The sequence below is a fragment of the Gavialis gangeticus genome, unplaced genomic scaffold, assembly GCF_001723915.1.
Source record: "Gavialis gangeticus isolate Ggan-Ray unplaced genomic scaffold, GavGan_comp1, whole genome shotgun sequence".
Classification (NCBI taxonomy): domain Eukaryota; kingdom Metazoa; phylum Chordata; order Crocodylia; family Gavialidae; genus Gavialis; species Gavialis gangeticus.
This window is the reverse complement of record NW_017729032.1, coordinates 17,027,853-17,038,008: the sequence shown is the minus strand read 5'-3', so window position 1 is coordinate 17,038,008 and position 10,156 is coordinate 17,027,853.

Sequence of the window (10,156 nt, the reverse complement as noted above, 5' to 3'; positions counted from 1 at the left end):
GTGAAGATGATTCCAGTCAGGAATCTCACATGTGCGCTGATTGCTTTTAGCTTCTGTTTCTCTTCCTCAGTGCCTAAAAGCAAGGGAGGCAATCTGGCCCCTTGCTGTAAAACTTGTTACTGCTGTGTACCTATTGTACCTGGAAGTGTTTGAACCTTAAGTTTCATCATCCCAAGGAATTGTATTCCTGCTTGGAGTATCAGCATCTTTTTAGTGAAATGAGATTTTTTTTTTTTTTTTTTTATTTGTCCGAATCAGTTGTTAAACCTGACAAAAGACAAGCAATAATAATGAAAGAGGAAGCTTTTCTGTGGAGAGGGTTTTCATTTCACATGCCTGCCCACTATGACAAAGCAAATCAGTGCCACCTGGAAATGTAACATGGAAGACAATGTAACACCGAGTGTAGATAAAACAAGGGGCATGTGTGCACGACATTTTTAAAGTGGACTAAATGCTTTTGCACCACTTTAATGGTGTTGGTGTTTGCATGCCTCGGCGGTGTACTGCGCATTAATTCCAGCTGCTGCAGGAAATTTGGCGGTGTAATGCACCTTAAATGATTTGGGGCGCAGTAAATTAAAACTCCCCCGAGAAGTTTTAGTTTGCTGCCCCTACAGCTGCAGAGTGAAGCACCGGGCTCTGTGCAGCTCCACAGCACTGCAGGAAGCCCTGCAGGGAGCCTGGCAGTAGCCTGGGAAAGCAGCTCTGCCCGAGAAAAGCAGTGAGCCTGATCTTCCCCCCCCCACCAGAGCCTGCCTGACTGCCTGAGCTGCATGGGGGCCCAGTGCTTCCCTTCATGGCTGTGGTGCCCCCCCAGGACCACCCAAGCTGGGTGCCTGCAGGCAGGTGCTGCCTGGGTGGAGCCACTGCTGCCACAGAGGGAAGCACCAGCCTCCCCCCATCACCACCCGCAGCCCAAGGACCACTCCGCCTGCTGGCAGCTCACCCTCCGCTCCTTGCTGGAGAGGCAGGTAAGTCAACAGTGTCTGTTCATGACACATGGATTTAATCAGCCTGAAATTAAAGTGGTGTTTTTTAAAACCCACCAGTTCAATTTAGGGCCCCTGTTTTGTCTACACACGCCCACACAGTTGAAAAATTATAGGGGGAAACTTGGTCAGGGAGTAACTAAAATGATTGATCTGCAAGAAGGGTACATGCAACCAGAATCTGACATTCCTATTCATACTGGAAAGCATCTTACACCACATATAGTATTTGCCCCTTGTGCTTGTCCCCTTTGCTTATGAACTGTGACAATTGAAGTTTAGAGGCAGATGCTGTAGAGCAACAAAACAATTTAATGATATGGGTCAGCAAGAAAGACAATAGTATCAGTGTGCCATTGTTCTCATAGGTGTCATGGCAAAGGAGGGCATATAAGGAGGAATATTAAGGAGGATAGTGGAGGGCCTTTGGAGATAGTTATGAGAGGCTGTTGTCAAGCATAAGGGGCAGCCTGGGAGAAACCACAAAGGTAATTTTTTTGACAGTGGTTGATGAAAGGATATATAATGGGCCTCTTAGAGTGTTGAAAATTTGACAGTGCATGAGAAAATATAAGTAGGAGTGGATAGGTTGTGAAAATCCTCCAAGTAAAGGCATGCACTTCATAGCTAGTGGCCTTGAAAATGGGAAAGTTTTGAAGGGGTTCAAAGAGAGGGCAAAGTGATGTAGTCAAAGTGGAAAATGATCTTTCTGGTAACATCCTGGATAGAGATAACCAGGCAAGATTGTCTTTGCTAAAGCCAGAGGAAAGGATATCAGATCACATATGAAATAATGAAATCCTGGGTGAATATTTAGTTGGGTATGTGGTGTATTTTAGTAAAGTTATGTACAAAGATTTTGCAAGATCTAGACATAGTGTGCCCATCTCCACTCGATGATTTGCTCCTGCGCCGCCTTTGCCCGAGCAGCTCACCTTGCTCACCAAGGAACCTTGTGTAGACCCCAGAGGATTCCTCGACTACCTTCGGGGTATCCCCCAAACTCACCTGCCATGACTTCGGATGGTCCTTCAGTGAAGGGGGTCCCCTTTCAGGATGCCTCCAGAGTTGTTGTGTGTCCTGGCGGATGTCCACAGAGCTCCAACCTCCCCTATACCACGGCCATAGACCAACCTTCGAGATGAGCTGCAGGATCTTTTATGGCTATCCCATGTTGATATCTTTCTCTGTTCACATGTATCCTCCCTCATGGATGGGCACCTCAGGCTGTGTATGAACCCAGATAGTCTGGTGCACTCGGCCTTTGGGATTGTCCCTTTTGACACCCTGTGCCTACTATGGTGGATGCCGTTGGTCATCACCGTGGTCTCATGTGGTCTTTTGTCTTTGAATGGGGTCTCTACTGTCCCAACCTGGTACGGTGTGCTACACTAACCTGCTCTAGACGGGGAACTAAAATAGATCAGACCGAGAAAGAGAAAAACACAAACGATACCTTCACCCCAGCTGCGGTTTCTCTCCTCCCCTTCAGGACCCGCCTCCACCCTGGGGTTGCGGCACCTGCTGCCTCCAATAGAAGCTCCCTCTGGCTCTTGCTGTCACCGCTGCCAGCCTCTCTGCAGGTTACTCTGGTCCCTGCCAGCCTTCCCCGGCATAGCGCTGTCTCTCAGCTCCTGCTGCCACCGCCGCTGCCGGCCTCCCCGCCAACTCCTTTGATCCCTACCAGTCTTCACCGGCATGGAGATCCCTTGCAACTCCTGCCACCACCACCACTGCTGGCCTCTCTGTCGGCTCCTTTGATCCCCACTGGTCTTCTACAGCATGGGGATCCCTCGCAGCTCCTGCTGCCACCACCACTGCTGACTGGATGCATTCTACCTGGCAGTTCCCCACCACTCTTCCGGCTCTCAGCATCCCTCCTCCTCTGCTCTTGGGGATGATTTTTACCTTCATCGGGTGACGCCTCTTCATGACATCACCCGGCTCCAGCTGGAGATGGGCGCGACTGATAAACCACTTGGGTGGTTTTCCCTGGCATGCCTCCTTGCTTCTCCGGGCCCCTGCAACAGGTATGTTTTTTTTCTTCTTTTACTTCTGTCTGGGGTCTGCCTCTGAATGAGGCTTTCCCCTTGCCCAATCCTGCATCCCTGGGACACCTGGATGTGAAAGCATACATACAAGTAGGCCTTAGTGAAAGCTGGTGCCAAAGTTATAGTCTTGAGTGGCAGGGAAGAGGCTGGTATTGCCAAAATGAGCAATGTACTTTTACCTGTATCTCTGCTGCTGTTGGTAGATGTACCTTGTGTACAGCACTGTACATTTTTTACTCTGTGTGGACCATTGGCCTATGCGACATTCTGTTAATCAATGTGAATAAGAACATGGAATCTGGTTATAACAACATGGTAAAGCTGTTCAAATAAATTTTTGAAAAGTGACTGGGTGTAGTGGTCAGAGGGTTCAATAAATTCAGTCAGGCATGAATAAGAATAGTTAAACCTTCTATTTGTGTAGTGGCAGATAAGCCTGTTCAGTCCCTTTGTCTCTTACTAGCTACTACCTGACTGAGGGACCATCTCCCAATTCCCAGTTCTTCTATATTAGGGAGCATCTCTAAATTAAAACTTTTATCGCTATTCTGGGTACCTCTATTTTTAAATATTTTTAATGTTTAAAGGGCCCAGTTTTGAGAGAAATCTAAATATCCCACTCAGAGCACAGGACCATAAAGTCTCTGAATTCAGACACCCAAAAATGGAGACAAAAATAACTATTTACTTGTGAAAATTTTGGCCATAGAACATAGAAACAAGAAGTGAATTTGGCTTGAGTAAATCCCCTCCCATTGATGAATGGGGAGTTTACACTAATAAACTGCTGAGAAAGTGTGGCTTCAGCCTACTGGAAGGCAAAAATTCAGCAATTTTCCTTTGAGAAATGTGGATTACTGGAAGTAAAACTAATGGGAGGTAACCAAATCCCACAAAGACAGTTCAGTTTCTGAAAAAAGGATGGAGCTCTGATACAAGAGTTGCAATAAGTGGGGAAACTTAGAAGACTTGGCATTTTAAGAGTAATAAGAGACAAAGAAGTAAAGAAATCATAATATTTAATATCCCTTTAAATGAAGGGCATATTACAGCTGGCCTTCTTTTTGGAATGTAAAAGGCCTGAGTGAACCCATTAGAAAAAAAAATATGAATTTACCTGAACTAACAGAGTGAATAGAGTTCTATTACAAGGAACACACTGAAAAATGAGTGAGGTTGTTAAATTAAAACTGGGGTGGGTGAACCACATACCTCACAGTCTTCAAAACAAAACACAAAACCCAAAGCAGGCAGCTATTTCAGTGAGAGAAAATATTGATTTTATGTTATGGGATATGCCAAAGATCCCAAAATATGTTTGGTAACTATGTGAGAATAGAAAGAAAGAAAGAAAAGCAGGAACTGGAATGGTATGCACCAAAGGCAAGAAGACAAGATTCTTGTAACAAATCCCCCAGATTGTGACCAACATGAATATTATGAAACTACAGACAATGCTTATGGCCTGTTGGGATTTAAAGGATTTTATTAATGCTGTGGAGCTGTAGACCCAGCCCTTCACTTCTTATTCTGTTCTGACTTAGTCAAAACTCTCACTGAAATCTTGGAGATTAAACCTCATACTTTTTAGTACCTGGCCTTGCATTTTTTTTTTTTTTTGGTTTCTTTTATTTCTTACTCACAATAGCTTAGAGTATAAAAATATTCCCAGGTGAGTCACTTTTTGTATTGCATTTCTCAGCAGCACAAACTAGCTGGTCATTCACTAAAACAGAGATAGAAAGAAGGTTTTTCAGTGCCTGTAACAGTGAAAGTTGAAGCAGATGGCTGAGGTCAGAAGGTGTCTCAGGTTTCACTTAGTTTTACATGCTGCCTTTCAGTTGTGGTAATGAAAACTTCCATGCTTTATTAGACTTCAGTCCTGAGACATATGAGAGACAGTGAACATCATCATTTCACACAGGACTTTAGTCCAGTGCTTGACCAAAACTCGGTACACCTCCATTGCAAGTAAAGACTAGAGATGACACAAAATTGTTGAAAAATAGAAAATTTGCTGGAAAATGGAATGTTTTGTGGGAGAGGAGCAAACCCGCAGGTGGATTTGGTTGTATCCAGTAAACTCATGTTTTCAGTTAAAAAAAAAAAAAAAAAAAAAAAAAAAAAAAAAAAAAATGGAAAACCTAAATAGTGCTGAAAAGTTTCCTTCTGATATTTTCACATTGAAATTTCAGCATTTGAAAAATAAGACGTTTTATTAAAAATATTTTATAAATAAAATTAAAAATAAAAATAAACACATAAAGATGTCTAAATAAAACTTTTTTTACTTTTATAAAAGTTTAAATATATACTAAAAAGAAACAAGTTTTAAAAGGATTCAATAATCAAAAAATGAAACAAATAATTTTGTTTCGATTGTACCAAATGTTTTAGTCTGGAGAAGAGAAAACAGGGGAGATTTGATTATAGCCTTCAGCTACATAAAGGGTGGTTAGAAAGAGGATGGAGCTAGACTGTTTTCAGTGGTGGCAGATGACAGAACAAGGAGCAATAAAGCTTCATTATCCTAGAGGAGTAAGGCAGGAAGGGACCTCAAGAGATCACCTAGCCTGAATTAAAATTAGCTTCAGTCTGAATTAACTAATCCTCATTGATTAAGGATTAAAGTTAATGCAGACTGTAGCTGCTGGGTTTTGAGTACCTACTTCCTTGCAGCTCAGGACTGGTTGCTCCTATCCCACCTCTAATTTGCCTCAGGCACTATTGCTGTTCATGTATCACCTCCCCAGGGAGACCCTTGATACACTCCTGCCATGACTAATTGTTCTATTCCAAAGTGGGAGCCTCCCTCTCAGTTGGGAATTGTTGTGAGATGCCACCAGCAGATGTTCTTGGGGCTCCACCTCCCTTAAACCCCATCCATGCACCAGCCAGCAGTGTTCGACTGGATGTTAGTTGGCCTGAAACTTTGGTCATCGGGCCTCTAGGCAAGACTCCAACCTGCAATTCTAGTGTGGCATTCCAAGCACAGTGTTGAGCTAGCGCACCTATATCAGTGCAGGGACCCTGTGATTCGGGTCCGTTAAGGTGGGCCTGGGTTATGCCCATCTAGCCTATCCCTGGCTAGGGAGTATGTTCCTATAGGACTCTGTGCACCTGTTTGACTTCTCGATGTCTGTCCTGGACTCTGAGGGTCCCTTGATCCCCTGCCCCAGGGCTGCAGTGAGTGGATGCCCTCCATCCTTAGGGGCAACTAAAAAGCCTAAGAAGGAAACCAAAACACAAGGGAGATACAGCATAGCCTCCCCACTCATGTGTCCTGCATGCACAATGGTGATCCTTCCCGGTGCGGAAGGATCATTGCCTGCGCTGTGCAGTGTATCACTCTCCTGGATCCTGGCCTGTGTTCCCCCATTGGGGAGCTCCGGTCTCATTGGGGTGAGTACCCAGCTGCCTCTGCTGGAGCATCCCCTGCATTCTCTCCATTGCTGGCTTTTATCCAGCCCAGCCGGAGTCCTTCTTCAGTGATGTCACCATCTTGTGCTGGCCTCAGCTGCATAAACAAGTGGCTGGTGAACCAGGCAGATCGTTTGCCCATCTGTCTCTGTTCCCTGCTTGGTGTGCCTATTGAAGATAAGTATTCCCCCTTTGTGGGGTTACCCTGCGGGGATTTTCTGGTGTCACAGGGCTTCTCTGCCACAACGCCAGCTCTGGGGAAGGGGCCTCCACCCCTTTTACTTTGTCACTCAGGGACACAGACTAGGGAAGTCCAAACAAGGCAATTTAAACTGTATTAATTAACATGTATATATGGCCTTACTTTTAGGGAAAAACAGTCTTTAGAAACTAGTCAGATAAATATTGCAGACATCAATCCCCACATTGGAAATTCAGTTGGTTATTTGCAACTCAATTGAGGCTATTAGTCACAAAGTAACACATTTACAAAGTCAAATGTGCCAACAACAACTCACTGTGACTAAGTATCAGTATCCTGACTAACCCCCAAGCCCAGCTCTGTCCAAGCATACATGCTACCGGTTTGTGAAGAAGGGTGAAAATCTGCTTACTGTGCCTCCCACCCTCTGCCCCACAACACTGGCTGAGATTGGCTGACTCAGGTCAATCACTCCCATGGGCATCCCCATAAGCACGAATGTGCTTTTCCCTGAGGACAAATAACAGCAGCAAATAGTTGTGCCACTGCTACTTGTCCCTGGGGAATGCCCCTGTACACACACTCTGGTATGAAGCAAGTTGCCCTGGGTGGAGTAGGGGAGGCTGGGGCCAGCACCTGGGCTGGCCTCAGCAGCCTTACCTGGGGTTCTGGGGGCCTCCTGGGGCTGCAGCAGCAGCAAACCAGGCTCATGGCAGCTAGAGCATGGCTCTGGCCAGACTCTGGTTTCAAGTGGCGTATGCTGCAGTCATGTTCACCATCCCACTTCTATTTTGAAGCATTTTTTTAGATACTGGGATTTCTCGGTACAGTATAACCTCATAAATCTGGCATACTCAGGACTGAGCACTTGCTGGAAATTTGAAAATTCCAGATTTTGAAACTGGAAAGGTGGCCAGTTGCAGAGCGGGGTGGAAAGAGGGTAGTGGCAGCCGGTCCTGGAGCAGTGGCCACATGTGGATTGGTAGCATGGGGTGGTGGATGGTGGCGGCAGCTGCCATGTGCAAGCTACCCCCTCCACTGCTCCGGGACCAGCTGTCACTTCTCCCTGATGTGCCGGATTTTTTGGAATTCTGGATTTTGATATCTGGATTTATGAGGTTATACTGCATCTAATTTTGGTGCTGCACTGCAAACATGCAGCATGGAGAACCTTTTCATGTACATCACACATTTTGTGATGCCTCAAAAGACTTTGAGGGGTCACAAAGTGCACATTCCTGCTGCTCATCTGGATACACCCATTATGGCTTCTGGAGCTGCACTTTAGACATCTGTCAGTAGGTTTGCAACAGTGTAGCAGTGCTTAAACAGCCTTATAATTGCTTCCTAATTAATGCCAACCACTAGTGTTAAGTTCATATGCCCACACACAGAGTCTATGAATTAGGTCTGGTAACAGGATGATAGTCAGTGATCATCTATTAACCTGTAATTTGAATTGGAATTTGATTTGAATTGTGTGATGTGAATCAGTTAACACTGTTTAGAAAACAGTGAGCATGTCTACAAATGGCTGGTGTTACTAGCACTGTGCTCTAACCAACTGAGCTAAATGGGCTGAAGTTACAGCAAAGGAAGTTTAGGTTAGATGTTATGAAAAAAAAAAATCTCACCAGGAGGGTGAGAGAGAACTGGAACAGGTTACCTTGAGAGGTTGTGGAATCTCCATCCTTATAGGTTTTTAAGACCCAGTAGACAAAGCTTTGGCTGAGATGATATAGTTGGAGAAGCTCCTGCTTTGATTAGAGAGTTGCACTAGATGACCTCCTGTGGTCTCTTCCAGTGTTAATTTTCTATTTTTCTATGATTTTGGGTTGCTGTAAAAAATGTTTTTGGTCCTTTGTTAGAATTTAATTTGGCCAGTAGGGTAGGGCCCCCCCAAATCCTGGGCAGGGCCCCCCCTTGCCTGAGAGCAGCTTCCCCAATGGCAGGCCCACTGTGCATGCGTGCAGTTTAAAAGGGCCCAACAGCAAAAAAGCCCCAGTTAGGCTTTGGAATGGTGAGAGATGTGCAGGTGAAAGCCCACTGTGCCCCTGCTCCCCTGAAGCTCCCAGAGACCCCCCAGCAGCTGCAGAGCCCCCCACCGACCCCCAGCACAGCTGGAGGCAAGCAGGACCCATGGTGGGAGGCGGTTAACCCCTTAGTGAGAGGGAGGAGGTGGCTGAGTGGAGCCGGGCTGGGTCCTGCCCTGCCCAGGCCCCTACTTTGCCCAGCCCCCCAGGGAGCCATGCAAACATGCTGCGCAAAAAGGCGCACTTCTCTGCTGGCACGTGAGTTAGTGCGGAGTTCACACAGGAGGGTGCGCGGGAGGGCCTGAGACCCTGCCTGCAAACCCTCCAGGGTAGACAGTCCCAGCCATAGCCAGCTTACCAGCAGCATGACACAGATGGGCACGCACCACACCCCTCAGGTCCCCTCGGGGTCTATGCCCCCTCCGGCACCTCAGAGATGGCCACCAAAAAAGAGCCCATGGTTCTGGGCTCCATGAAGATGGAGCCCCTGGCTCTCAGCTGCTGGGGCTACCTGTCCCTTTTTCAAGCTCTGGGGCCCGGGAGCATGGCCACCTCCCCTTGTGGGGTCTGCTCCCTTTTGGGGTCTCTAGCATGCCAGCACCAGGAACTCCAGGCCACAGTCCAGAGACTGCATGCCATAAGGGAGTGTGAGCAGGAGATAGACTCTGACTGCCAGGCCCTTCTCCCCCGGGAGCTGGAGGGTAGACCACGGTCCCCCTCCAGGACAAAGGAGGACTCTGGGACCTCCCACTCTGTCCAGTCAGGGGCATGGACCAAGGTGGTCAAGGGCCCTAAGGCCCGCTGCACCAAGGCCCCTGCCCTGCCAGAGTTTAGCAACAGGTGTGCACCTCTCACTTCTCCAGCAGAGCCTGCTGAGTTGCCAGCTCCTGCAGGCAACATAGGCTCAATTGCAGCTACCACCCCCGCTCTCCCCTAGACAAAACGTAAAGTGTTTGTTGTGGGAGACACCATCCTGAGGGGGACTGAGGGGGTAATCTGCTGCCCGACCCCTTAGCCCGCTGCTTGCCGGGGGCCCACATTTGGGACATTGTGGAGAGGATCCCTAAACTGCTCCAGCCCAGACCACTATCACATGCTCCTTACTCATGTGGGCACCAATGACATGGCTCAGAGCACTCCCAGCTGGGTCATGAGGCACTACAGGGATTTGGGAGCGGGGCTAAAGGGTCTGGGAGCACAGGTGGTGTTCTCCATAAACCTCCCAGTCTTGGGGTATGGGCTAAGGAGGGAGAGGAGGATCCACATAGTTAACCAAAGACTGCAACGCTGGTGTAATCAGGAAGGTTTTGGCTTCCATGACCACAGCCCGCTCTTTGGCGAGAAAGGCAGCGAGCTGCTGGGAAGGATGGCGTCCACCTCTCTCCCCTGGGGAGGAGGCTTTTTTCAGCCAGACTGGCTGACCTGCTCCACTGGGCTTTAAACTAAGCCCACTGGGGG